General features: G+C 44.4%; 1 long non-coding RNA gene and 1 pseudogene across 1 annotated transcript in view; one reads left to right on the forward strand and one right to left on the reverse strand.

The window, feature by feature from the left end:
* LOC116084685 overlaps positions 1-9,450 on the forward strand; it is a 21,047-nt gene extending 11,597 nt beyond the window's left edge. The window contains exons 3-5 of the long non-coding RNA XR_004116219.1: positions 4,661-4,776; positions 7,953-8,050; positions 8,942-9,450. This is a non-coding gene — a long non-coding RNA (uncharacterized LOC116084685). The remainder of the gene's footprint in view (positions 1-4,660; positions 4,777-7,952; positions 8,051-8,941) is intronic.
* The window catches only part of LOC116084684, a 56,304-nt pseudogene that overhangs the window by 41,552 nt on the left and 1,028 nt on the right, over positions 1-13,724 (reverse strand).

The raw sequence follows: 13,724 nt of genomic DNA on the forward strand, positions 1-13,724 counted from the left end.
GTGCTTATCCTAACTCCTGAAGAAAGTCAAGGATCCCAAAATATTATTTTGTCCAGTCCAAAGCCAGGGTCTGTAAGACCAAAGCTTGTGAGCTCACAGCTTTTACTCTTATAAGGAATTGTGTACACCATGGGGAAAAGGAGTCCATCAGGATAAGAGACAGACTCAGGTTTCCAACTTTAGGGCCAGACATCACTGAAGTTTACTGCTACTGGCCATTTAGGTGCGGTGGAATCCTGACAGTAGTTGCTGGGAGACAAATAAGCTTCTGTCTATGTGACCCTAAGTTATGAGAACTCTGACACTCTCACTGAGAGTAGCTTCTGAGGTTTCTGAGTCAGCTGTTGTGGGTGGCAGCCTTTTCTCTAGTACAGCCAAACAACTGTCAGAGGCAGTGGACCAAGACAGAGAGATTCTATTGCCAGCTCAGGGATGGAGCAGGTTGGTCTTCCAGTGGGGTGAATTGATCAGTCTGTTGATCCTGTTCTGCCCCTGCATGAATTTCTCATCTAATCATTTGCCTAGAGAACAAAGTAGAAGATCTGGGCATCTCCACAGCAGCTGACTGCTTATGGACTGTGCCATTTTCTCCTGGCTTCTGAAACCACAGGCTTGAGGGCTCTGAAGCCAAAGTGCCCCCTGTGCAGTTGTTAATAAGCATGGAGAGACAATCTGTGCGGTCATCATAAGCATATGTAGGGAGGCAGAGGAAACACCTGAATGCTTTGGTACTCCCCTCTCTACAGAGGGATGGGAGAGCTGAGATCCACACAGGAAGCATCTGAAGCATGGGCCAAAATCTTTGGGATGTCACTGATTTGCAGGCATGGTCTCTTTAAGACTCAGGTTGGTTTTTTCCAACCTTTATGCCTTCTAACTATGGAAGTTCACTTGTGGTCTTCCACCTACAGAGGCTGGCAGACAGCCTTTACCCCCCGCACCCATCCTTACCAAGAAGCAGGTGAAGAAGGAAACAGAGAGGCTGACCACACAGCTTCAGAAGCTGACAACTGAAAGAAATGAATTGCAAAATCTCCTGAATCTCATCAGTGAAGAATCCTTGGAAAATAGGTATTCATTGTCTCAAATTCTGTGGTACTGGAATTCTTGGGTCTGCAATGTCACCCTTATGTTATGGTTTTAAGTTCTAGGAGTCTGCCCCTCCAGGATGCCCGTGTCTAACCTCTTGTTCATAAATACTTCTCAGAGGAGAACCGTATTTGAAGCTTGTGCAGGAGTGAGATGGGAAATGGTCTTCAACTTCCTCTAATAAAAACTAGAGCCTGTGGTATGACTGACACTACTCAGGGATTGAGGCAGTGGAGAGTGCGTTCCCAACATGCATTTGGAATGGCCTTGACAAGTGATGGATTATGTGAGATTCCAGCTGTTGTGAGTTTGTGTTAAGTCTTCTAGTTGCCTGGCAGGAGATTGAAAGTTGAAAGCTCCTGGTAGCACCTGGAAGTGCCTGGTACTACTTCTTCCCCTGTGAGTGCTTGAGTACAAGGCCTGGGGTCATCGCTATTCTCCTCTGGTCTTTTGCATTATACTCAGACAGTATTGCTCCATGTATTTCTTCTGCCTCCCGTTGTACTCTCTTCTTTCTCTTTCTCCCTGTTTTTGACTGTCTCCTTCTCTCCCCGTAACTCAACCCCTGTGTGTGTGTGTGTGTGTGTGTGTGTGTTGGAACATGTGAACACCTGCACATGCAACTATGTGTTTACATGATTGTGTCCCTCCAGATTTTGGGATTCAGAGATCTGCTTCTTGGCTTGAGGATGTCTATCTCACACGTTCAAGGTGATGACTGTGCTTAGGTCTGGGAGCCCCTCTTTAAACAGCACTGTTCTTTTTTTGTTTTGTTTTGTTTTTGTTTTGTTTTGTTTTTAATGACAGAGTCCCTCTGTGTAGCCCAGGCTGTCCTGGAACTCACTCTATAGACCAGGCTGGCCTCAAACTCAGAAATCCGCCCGCCTCTGCCTCCCAGGCAACAGCACTGTTCTTGACCTGTGTGGTCACATTTTCATAACATTTAAATCCCTCCAGCAGTTTATAAAGCTCTCCTGATGCTGGGGTCTCAACCAGAATTATGTGCAATGTCTACTTCTTCAGTACCCAGGATATGAAAACCCTGATTTGGAAACAGGAGAAATGAAATCACAAGTTTCTGCTGGGCCAAGACCTGTGTCATAGACTCCTGAGATTACAATGGGGTAGACTGTCCCTCCAAGCCTATTGAGTGAGTTCATGCACCCACATCACCCTCAATCTGGATACCTAGGCTCTGCAACACTGGGACCAGGATAACAAGGTTACACAGCACCAGAATGTGGCATTAAATAAGTCCAGATGTGGCGGGTCCTGGCCTGAGGGAGTCTTGGGCACAGCCAGAATGATCTTACAGGCCTGCGTTTATGGGATTCTATCATCCTAGGGCCAGGCTCTACCACAGGCCAAGTAAGTATTGTGAGAATTCGAATTTGTAGCAAAAGCACATCATGTCAGAACTGCAGACCTTGAACAAGAAGAACACTGAGGTCTCAAGTACTTCAAGATGTTTGAGGAGACTGGCTTCTATAGATAAGTGCCTGTCAGGCACCCATGACAGGGTAGAATAGTCATTTCTGTTTTTCTTTGTTTCTGGAATGGAGTATCCAATTCTATCACCTTTGCCTCTTAGCCATCAGCACAACTTAGGTCTTTTGGACTCAGTTTAGCTAAGTGTAAAAGAGACTGCCATCCCTCCCAGCAGTGTCCTGCCATGTTCAAGAGCCTTTAGATAGAAAAGTAATTCACACCAGGAGATGACTGTCTGGTAACCTTGGTCCTCTGTCTCAGTAGGATTTTACAGAGTGAATTGTTAAGGAACTCTTGTAAAGAATGCCCTCCCAGAGACAGGCTGATTTCTGAGTTCAAGGTCAGCCTGGTCTTCAGGGTGAGTTCCAGGATAGCCAAGGGCTATACAGAGAAACCCTGTCTCAAAAAACAACAACAAAAACAAAAACAAAAACAAAAACAAACAAACAAAAAAAAACCAAAAAACAAAAACAAAAAACCCAAAAAACAAACAAAACAAAAAACAAAACAAAACAAAAAAGAATGCCCTCCCTCCCCTTGTCTCCCCTGTCCTACTTTGAAGATATTTGCCCCCTACTTTTGGTTTTCCCCAATACCTTGGACAGTCAAGGACAGGTAGATAATCCCTTCTTTGGAGGGGACTTCAGAATTATTCTTCTTTCCTGATTTGTCTGCTCTCTGTTATTGATCTTTACAATGCAGCTCTCATGGCTGTATGGGGCTCTTTCCTAGGTCTTCAGGGGAATCTGGGATATGGTAGGGTTAATGGGATCTGGAAGTAGGAGTGGCAGGAGGAGGCTGCAGAGTCTGACTATGCAAGTGTGTTTCCTGCAGCCCGTATGGCCAGCCCCTGATGGAGCAGTCTCTGACAAAAAACAAAATGGGCATGCTGAGCCAGGAGAATGAGAAAATACAGGAGCAATGTACCCTCATATAGCAGCACTTAAGGAAAATGAAATTGACCTCTACATACTAACAGGACAAGAGCAGCAACCACTGGACCCAGCAGCAGCAAGTAGAGACAGGCAGCTGGGTCAGGCTAGTGTCCCTCATCATTTGCCCTTTGGACTCTGTGTTGCTTCCACCCCTCACCTTTCTAATCCACACTCCCAACCAGCCATCCACCACATTAATGTGACTTTTCATTTTCTGTCTATACACAAGTAATCTGGGAAGTTACTATCTTGCAAGAAACTGAATCATATGCAGTGTACCCTGCTGCTCTATTGAAATTGCAGTTCAATGAGGGAGATTGGCGAATAACATGTCAGACATATACATGTTGCCATGAAAAGTTGGGTGTGAAGACTTGAGCTTTGAGGGATTTCTGGATCCTGTGACTCATCTGCATGTCAGGAGACATATGACATCACAGGTGAAAAGCACCTTGCAGGAAGAAGAGCCCTGAGCAAATGACAAATGGGTGCTTCTCAATGGTGTCCATTAGATGGCATGTGGCCTTCTCCTTTATCCTGCAATTCAATTAAGTCTCTTCCCATGGCTCAGTTCTTGATCCACACGGATAGAACCCTAAGTAGCAGCTCTACTGCCCTGTTATCTGTGAGTGTTTCTAGAGAGTTCTCCTTTCCTTGAGCTTATAGTGTGGGGCTGACTGTATGAACAGGAATTTCTGAATGACATGAAGGGCTTGGAAAGGGGGATGGGTATGTGAGGATTCTGAGGAGAAAGTTTTATTGCCATCTGAACATAATTCTGTAAAGCAAAGCTTTCCACCTAGTTGTACTTCCCATGAGATGCATACCAGAGTTTTGAACCGCTTCTCAAAGGCTTGGTATGCTTGGTCTAAACTCCCATGCTCACCTTGCATGAAATCTGTCAGCAGTGTAAGCACATCATGCCTATGTGCATTGGATAGAGCTGAACATTGGTTTTTTTTCCCCCCCATAAATTCCTACCTTGAAACATGATGTCTTACCTCCCTAGAAGCATACTGTAGAAGCTTATGGATTATCTGGGTTGCCTGAAAGCTCTTGAAATCCCTATCATTTGGTTGGTCTTGTATTAATGTCTGTGCATGCCTGGGTACAACCGTTCACTAAGAATGCAGTCTTCTAATAAATAGGATCTAGAAAAAATGGAGGAATTGCTGCAGGATGGACACAAGCAGAAGGAGTTGGGCATCCAGGAGAAGGATTCCACAGGAAAACTGCAGTATCACTTTGAGGTCCTCCAGAAAAGGTAAGAGCCCAGGCTGGGGGGAGTGTGTGGAGCCGCCTAGGTCCACTGTACCTGAAACCTCTGGGTTTTATGGGCTTCTGCTAATCAGGAAGTCTTAGAGCCTCTTCTAGGGAAAGAAAAATTGTATGAATTGTGCTGGTCTATTCAATTAGAACTTCTGTTTAGGTAACTATATATTTGATCCTCCGTATGACTGAGCTGTGGTGACTACCTTCTCTGCTCTCTTGTGTGCTTGGGGCAGGCTGTGTTTGTACTCACAGAGACCTTCCTGCTTCTGCCCCCAGTTTGATGTGATCTTAACATGGACACCTTCATGCTTGGCTGTATTCATATTTTATTCCCAGCATCCTCTTTACAGAACAGAATCCACTCCATTAACAGTGCCCTCTGCCATGTTTACCCATTTTTGTGAAAAAGGATTCTATGGGTAATATAACTTAAGAAATGTCCAGGATGAACCCAGGCAGATACCTCCACTGCAGAGACGATCAGAACCTTCAAGGGAATGTTCTGTGCCAGACTCCCATTGAGAGCCAGGTTGTGCTTTCTCAGCTCTAGGCCTAAGGAAATACAGCTTCCTGTTTGGTACTGAAGCCTGTGCACAGGCCATTTTACTCAGTCATACAACCGGAGAAATGCTGCTCCAGCATTAACTGCTCTATCTTAATCTAGTAAGTTGCTTGAGTGTAGGATGCATCCTATCCAAGCAGGAGGGCTGAGCTAGCCTCATGACCTTGTTCAGGTGCACAGACTGCAAAGCTGTACTCTATCTTAAAATGATGTGGTACATGTGTTACTAATCATGAATAACTTGTTTATTGCTCATATGCTGTTGACTATGGAAGGTTACTTTTACAAAATGATGCCTACTTATTAGTAGGGCATTGAACATACAGTATATAGATAAAAATAATGACATAATGTTTAAGGTTAAAAAATATTTAGTCTCTGTCACTGGGTGACTCTTACTCCTTGAGATTACAATGATTTCAAACAGCCCTTGGCTCTGGGTTTTAGACATGTTTTTACAGAGCTCATTGCTGTGGAACACTTGTTAATTATGTTCTCCCCTTAGTTACCTCTCCTACCTTGAGGTTATTTACCCACTACTTTTTTGATGTTTCCCTATTACCTTGAGATTCCAATTTCTTTTCGAGGGGCATGGATGTCTACTGGTGTTGGGGAGTTCAATATTCATTTTTTTCTTTTCTGCTTTCACTGTTCTCTTTATTTTGGGTCTTTTGAGTACAGCTGTCATGGCTGCATTGGTCTCCTTTCTAGTCCTTCATGGGAACCTGAGTCCTGTTGGGGTTAATGGTGCCCTGAAGTAGGGGTGACAGGAAACTGGGAGAGGCTTACTATGCAGAGAGTGTTTCCAGTAACCTGCACAACTCCTTCCTGACTGAGCTGATTAAGATGAAGAAGTATGTGGAAATTCTGATGGAGGAGAATCAAAAAATGCAGGTGGATTGTGCTCTACTGCAGCACTTGGAAGAATTGAAGTCAAAGTATAAAAAGCCACAGGAGGAGGTCAGTGACCCACAGACTCAGCACCAAAAGTATGGAGAGGCATCTGGGTACTGATAATGTCTCACATTTCCCATTGGGACTTGAGGTCGGCTCACTGACCCACCTCTGCTTTCACCCATTACCTTTGCAATCCACACTCCCATCCAGCCACCCATCACATTAACATGATTGTTCATTTCTCTGTCTATGTACAGAGATTCTGGGAAAATAGCTTCTTGTGTGAAACTGAATCATTGTCAAGCATATCCTGCTGCCCTGCTTGAAGCTGCAGATCAGTGAGAGAGATGGGCAAATAACATGTCTCATGTGTACACATACACTCATGATAGCTAGGGTACTACGGATAGAATGCAGAAAGGGTTATGTGTACTGTGAGTCAGTTTCATGGCATGGGTCATAGGACATCACTGTGAGAATCCAGTTGTTGAAACAGCCTAGTGCAACTGTCAAATACTTGTGTGCTCTTTGAACTTCTTCTTTCTTCCTGCAACCCAAGGAGGTCTCTTCCCTTTGCCCAATTCTTTCTTCACACTGGTAGAAGCCTGCGTAGTATCTCTTCAGCCTGTGTTACTGGAGAGTTCTCCCTTCCGGGAGCTTCCAGTCTGGATGTGACTACCTGACTAGGGATGCAGGAAAAACTAAAGGGGATTCAGAGGTCCTATGAAGGTTTGATAGATGCTCCAGTATAAGGGAATCAAGGGTAAGAAGGTAGGAGTGGATGGGTGGGTGAAGGAACACCTCATAGAAGCAGGGGGAGGGAGGATGTGATAGGGTGTTTCCGGGAGGGAGGGAAACCAGGATAGGGATAACATTTGAAATATAAATAAAGAAAATATCCAATAAAAAAAGCGGGGGATTCAGGAGTGGTTGGAGATTTGGGGATTCAGGGGAAAAGTTCTTAAATTACCTCTCTGTAGTCTGGCCAAGCACAATATACTCCCACAGCAGATTCATTCCCCTAGGGATAGACAGCAGAGTTCTGAACTTCTTCTGAAGGAGCTGGCATGCTTAGTCTAAACTCCCATGCTTTTCTAACATGAGGTTGCTTTTTGCTCAGTTCTTGTTTGTATGTGTGAGTGAGTGAATGAGTGAGAGAGAGAGGAAGAGAGACAGAGAGGAAGAGAGACAGAGAAAGAGAGTGAGTGTATGTGTATGTACTGTTTCATGCATGTATGCATTGGCTAGATGAGAACATTGGGTGAGAACATTGGGTCAGTCTCTACTTGAAAAATGTTTTTCTTCTAAACCACAGACCAAAGAGTACACATGGTGGGACTCATGGCTCCAGCTGCATATGTAGCAGAGGTTGGCCTTGTCAGTCATCATGGGAGGAGAGGCCCTTGGTCCTGTGATGGTTCTATGCCCCAGTGTAGGGGAATGCCAGGGCCAGGAAGCAGGAGAGGGTGGGTTGGTGAGCAGGGGGAGGGGGGAGGGAACAGGGTTTTTTTCCCCCTGAAGGGGAAATCGGGAAAGGAGATATCATTTGAAATGTAAATAAAGAAAATATCTAATGAAAAAAAAGCAAAAAAAAAAAAGTTTCCTGTTTGCCGTGCTGAGTTCCTCTATACATGGTTGCTTTTCTATGAAAGTCTATGCACGCCCGTGTATATAACACTTCACTAAGGGCACCATCTTCTAATGAACAGCACATGAAACGCATGGAGGAAATGCTGCAGTAATGAAGCAGAAGGGGCTGACCATCAAGCAAAAGGCGTCAGCACAGAAGCTGCAGCATCACTTTGAGGTAGGAGCCCAGGATGGGAGGAGAGGGTAGAGCCACCTGGATCCCTGTACCTTGGATCTCTGTCTTTTATGGGCTTCTGTTCATCAGCAAGACTAAGGGGACAGTACCCTGAGAGGAATACCTCAAAATATTGTGCTAGTCTAGTAATTAAGAAATCCATCCAAGAAAGCAGAGAGATATTTCTTCCTCCCTGTGAGTGTGCCAGCGTGACTGCCTCTGTCACCTCCAATAGCTATCTATGTCCTTACCAGGCTTCCCTTGAACTCACTTATTTTCTCTCCCAAGTCATGGAATCTTAAGGTGTACACCTACATCTCTGGCTGAAATTACATTTGTAGGGAACAGATTCAATCCATTTATGGTGCTCTCTCCAGTGACCACCCATTTCTGTGAAAAGGACCCTATAGATAACAATAGGTTATGCAGTTTCCAGGGCCTATGCAGGGCCATTGTTCTCAGATACATCACTGGAGAATTGCTGCTCCTGCCTCACAGGCTCTATTGTACATGTTACTTGAGTGCATGGTGCCTTCTGAGCAGGACTGAGCTATCCTCATGACTTTGTTCAGGTACCAAGGATCTAAGACTGTGTTAAGTCTCTCTACATAATACTGCGGTCCATCACTAACTCACCATCAATAACTTGTATATCACTCATCTGCTGTTGACTATGGTTGGCTACCTTTACAAAATGATGCCCCTGGATTGCAAGAGCTTTCTAGGAGAATAGAGTTCATACAGTACCTATATCAAATTCTGACCAGTGTGTAAGGCTGAGAATATTTGTAGGCCCAGCTACTGTGTGAATGTTATTCACTGGAGTATAAACAATGACTTCAGGTAAATGATTCATGTTGAGCAACCAGTGGATTAACTGTCTTCCTTTTCCAGGTCTGAGAAACTGCTGCATGAGATGAAAATTTTCCCAGCCCTGGAACAGAGCCTCCTGCAGAAAGACCTGCTGCATCAGGAGCCACCTGCAGAGCCCCATCCCCACAAACCACAGGATCCCTTGGATGGATTTGCTTTAACGTGTCTTATTTTACACTTATTTCCTCAGTGTGAATAGGCCCTAATTTTATGGAGCCAGTGAGCCACCAGCCTTCTTCTAGGTCTGCTTCCCTTTGATTTTCTCACAATTCCTCTTGAGAGAACTGGGGTGACTGCCAAGCCATTAACTGTGGCAGACCAGGCACAGGACACTGGTCAGCAGCGAGTGTTTGGGGTTGGTTTGTTTTTTTCTCATTTGGATGTTTTCGCTTTAAGTTTTCTTATAGAGATTTGGTTTACATTTTCTTATAGAGATTTTTTAAAAATTGGTAAGGCTATTTGCTCTGCTGTTTTAATGTCCATTTAAAAATGTATGTTTTATGAATAATAAATTATTTTCCAACTCTTCACTCTTAAGACCATCTTCTTTATTCAGGTGTGCTTTCCTACTCCTATAACCATAGATTTCACAGAACTCACTGGCAGAGATGGATCCCAGTAATTTCCAAGCAGTCTTGGCTACATAGTCAATTCTCAGCCACCCAGGGTACTTAAATGGATGCTGTCTTGCGTGTGGATAATATGGTCTGCTCCACATCTGCTCCACATATCCACACTTTATGATATAATCAGTATCATAGTTCATCCTTGCTCTCATGTATTTTGCTACCCCTAATATATAGACTAATTATATATTTATATAGTTTCATTATTGACCCTATAATTTCATTATTGAGAAATATACCAGCATGTGTGTTAATGACAGGACAGGTATAATGACCTGTTCCAAGTCATGAAAAGTGACCTTAGATTTGTGTGCTGTTTTCTAAAAATGTATTTGAGGTGAATTGGTCTTTGTCTGACTTTTGTCTGTGGCCCCTTTACATGCCCTCAGGGGCCAGAAGAGGAAATCTGATACCCTGTTATAGATGATTGTTAAGCACCCTATGGGTCTTCTGAGGGAGCAGCACATTGTCTTAGCCTACAAGTCATCACTTCCCAGACATTCCTCCTTGAAAAAGATATTCAACCTCGGGTTCACCCTGAGAAGTTGGTAATATATGGTATGCATTTATTTTCCATTAATAGGCTATGAATAACAATAGAGATAAAACGTGGACTATCTCCTTCATCTACCACCGTCATGGTTATATAGAAAAGACTTTCACCTACAGAGCTGCAGCCAAATCTCCCTGTAGAAGGCCCATCTGCACTCCCAGACAACTGCTGTCAAGCTAAGGATGATCACCACTGAGCTCAGCCTGAGTTCTCCCTTCCCAGCCCCCAGGCTGGACACTGTCCTCAGCCTGCATATCTCCTGACTCAGTTCTGGGCTCTTCCTCAACTCCCAGCAGTGCCTGCCTGGATGTCCAAGGGTATGAGACCCCCCCTCAGCCTTGTTGTAGGCCCAGGGATACCTGATTTAGCTCCAGCTCTTCCCACATCTCAGACTGCACTTTCCCTCCCCAGAGCAGTGTCTGGGCACTTCCCTGAAATCCAGCACCTGCCTGGCCTTGGGGTGAGATACGTGCGGTCAAACTCCCTGCATTCAGTCTCCCAAGTGGCAGGCAGAACATGGATCCACAATTCTAGGTACATATTTTGTGGATTAAAAAGTCAGGCAGGGTCAGAAGATGGTCAACAGACTGAACAATTCACACAACTGAAAGACCAACACCCCCATGTGCTGGCCATGAGATCAGTCTCTGTCTTGATCCACTGCCTCCGATGTTTGTTTCAGTTGCACTAGAAGAATGCCTGCTACCAGACCTGTTCGGTCAGAAAGCTAAGGAAAGCTACTCTCTGGAAAGGCTGGTCAAAGGAAGTGTGAGAACATAAGGTGTCATAGCCAGAGGCATATTTTTCTCCATGATAGCCACTGCACCTAAAATAAACAACCGGGAGTGAAGTGCTGTGATGCCATGCCCTAACCTGGAAAATCATATTCACTCCCTGATTCCTGATGCTCTTCTTCTATCCCCATGTTATACCCCTGATGCCCAGTAAGCATAATACCTAGGAGCTTGCAATATAACAGCACTGGCCTTGTCAGCAACTGGCTTTGAGGATGCACAAACTAATGTTTTGCATTCCTTAACTTTAAGTAATTGTGATAAGCAGGGACATTCATTAGCTTTCCTGAGCCTCCATTTCCTGTGCCCTTTTCCTGGAAAGCCCAGCTCAAGTACACCTCCTCCAGGAAGTTTCACATCCCCTGCCCAGGACTCACTGCACCTTCTCCAGAACCATTACTTTTTTGTTAGTTTACACTGAGGTGGAAGTCCAGATTCCTTCTGCCTCTCTTTGATCTCCCTATGCTACCCATTCTTTCTCCCAAGTAGACTCCTTAGTCGGCTTGGATATTAGCCATCAAATCCAGGATACCCAACCTACACTCCACAGACCTAAAGAAGCTAAAGAAGAAGGAAGGCACAAGTGAGCATGCTTGGGGATAAAATAGTCATAAGAGCAGAAGGAGTGAGGATAATGAGAGAGAGGGGAATGGGGAGGGGAATTGGGGATTTAGGATTATGTGTGGGTAAGAACAGAAGAGATGGGTAGATGTCGAGGAGAATGAATGGAAATGTGAAACTGTAGTAGCAGTACTGGTAAGCCTGAGCATTACGGTCATGGAGTTTATTCTTTCTCCTCTTCCTCTACCTCCTTTTCCCTCTCCTGCTTCTTTTCCTCTTCCTCTTCCTGATCCTCCTCCTCCTCTCTTCTTCCTGATTCTCCTCCTCTTCCTTTTCTTCTATAGGGTTTTGCTTTGTACCCCTGACAGGCCTGAAAATCACTCTCTAATTCCAGATAGGACAGGAACTCACAGACATCTGTCTGTTGCTGGCTCCAGAGTGCTGGGATAATGGTGTGTACTACTACTACACAAATTTTTTTTTAATCTTTGAAATTTTTAGATTTATTTAGTTTTATGTTCATTTTTTATTTTGTTATTATGTATGTCTGTGTGAAGGCCTGAAACTGGAGTTAAGAACTGGTGTAAGCTGCAGTATAGGAGCTAGGAATTGAACCCAGATCCTCTGGAATAGGAGCCTTGCTTTTAACCAGAGTGAACTCTCCAGGACCTGGTTTATTTCTAATGTCAACCCCAAGTGATGGTACACCCTCAGACTTAGACCATTGTCATATTCCACTCATGTCTGATGAGTGTGTTAAATGAGTCAGCGAGTGGGTTAAATGAGTCAGCCAGGCCCATTTGGCACAGGGACAGAATGAATGGCATGGGACCTTGGTAGTTTTTGTTTTGTATTGTTTACCCATCAGTTAATTTATTTATTCACTTTATTTTCCTATCAGTGTCCCCTCTTCCCAATCCCACCCTCATAAAGTTCCTTCCCCCTGCTCTTCCCCTTTTCTCTGAGAGGGTAGAGGCCCCACATGGTATCAGCCCTCCCTAGCACATCATGTCTCTTCAGGAAAAGGTGTACCCTCTCCCACTGAAGCCAAACAAGTCAGCCCAGCTAGGGGTAAGAAATTCACAGACAGGCGACAGATTCAGGGGCAGCCTGTACTCCAGTTGTTGTGGGGCTGAAATGAAGACCAAGACACATATCTGTTGCATACATGCGAGGGTCCTAGGTCTAGCCTGTGTATGTTCTTTGGTTCATGGTTCAGTCTCTGAGATGTCCCAAGAGAGATTGCATTAGTTGACACTACTTGTCTTCCTTAGGGTTCAAGCTTGCACTCCCATCAGCAATGGAGAAGTGTTCATACTCATGTGAGGAATAATATCACACTCAGATGTAGAACACTATCACAGTCCTCTCATTTCTGATGAGGTGTGTGCTAAAGAAGTCATCCAGGCCTGTGTGGCACTGGAGCAGTTTGTATGGCATGGGAACCTGGTTGTTTAAGGTTTATTTATTTAGGTTTGTGTTGGGGGTATGCCTCTGCATGTATATACTATACATGTAGGACTGTTCCAGGATTCTGGTCAGTAGACTGTGTCAGAAGTCCTGGAACTGGAATAGAGATCATTGTGACCCAACCAGCTCAAGTACTAGATAAAAACCATCCTAAGCAAGATAACTCACTCCCAGAGAGATTAATGTGGTGTGTATTCGCCTATCGGTGTATATTACCTACAAAGTAAAGACCAATAATGCTATAATCCACAGAATCAGAGAGGCTAAGTAACAAAGAGGGCTCAAGGAGGGATATATGGATCTCCTTAGGAAAGAGAAATAGAATAGTGTAGACACACTATTCTATTTCTGACCAGAATAGATGGTGGGACCAGAAAAGGATGGTAAAGGTGAGGAGAGGGTGAAGAGAGAGAGAGAATACTGGGAGAGAAAACTGGAATAGTTAGGGTTACTTGCGGGTGAGGTAGAAACCGAGGCCCTTAGTAATGGGGGATACAGATTCTGCTCAGGACATCTCCTCTAACCATGCAAGACATCCAGTGTAGAGTTTGGAACCAACCCAGTCACAAAATGTTCCACCTACAGTCTATCCTACAAGCATGATATGCTGGGGTAAAGGTGGCACAGAATTTGTGGGGAGGGATAAATGATGGCTGGTGACTCTGATGTGGTAACTAAGATGAAACCAGTTACAGTTAATGGGATGCTGTGTTATGTAAAAAATCTACTAATGGAATCCCTGCTCATCTGTCAAAACAAGCCTTATCTATTCATCTGAAGCACTCTGGACTTAGTGTTCA

The sequence above is a fragment of the Mastomys coucha genome, unplaced genomic scaffold, assembly GCF_008632895.1.
Source record: "Mastomys coucha isolate ucsf_1 unplaced genomic scaffold, UCSF_Mcou_1 pScaffold9, whole genome shotgun sequence".
In the NCBI taxonomy this organism is placed as follows: domain Eukaryota; kingdom Metazoa; phylum Chordata; class Mammalia; order Rodentia; family Muridae; genus Mastomys; species Mastomys coucha.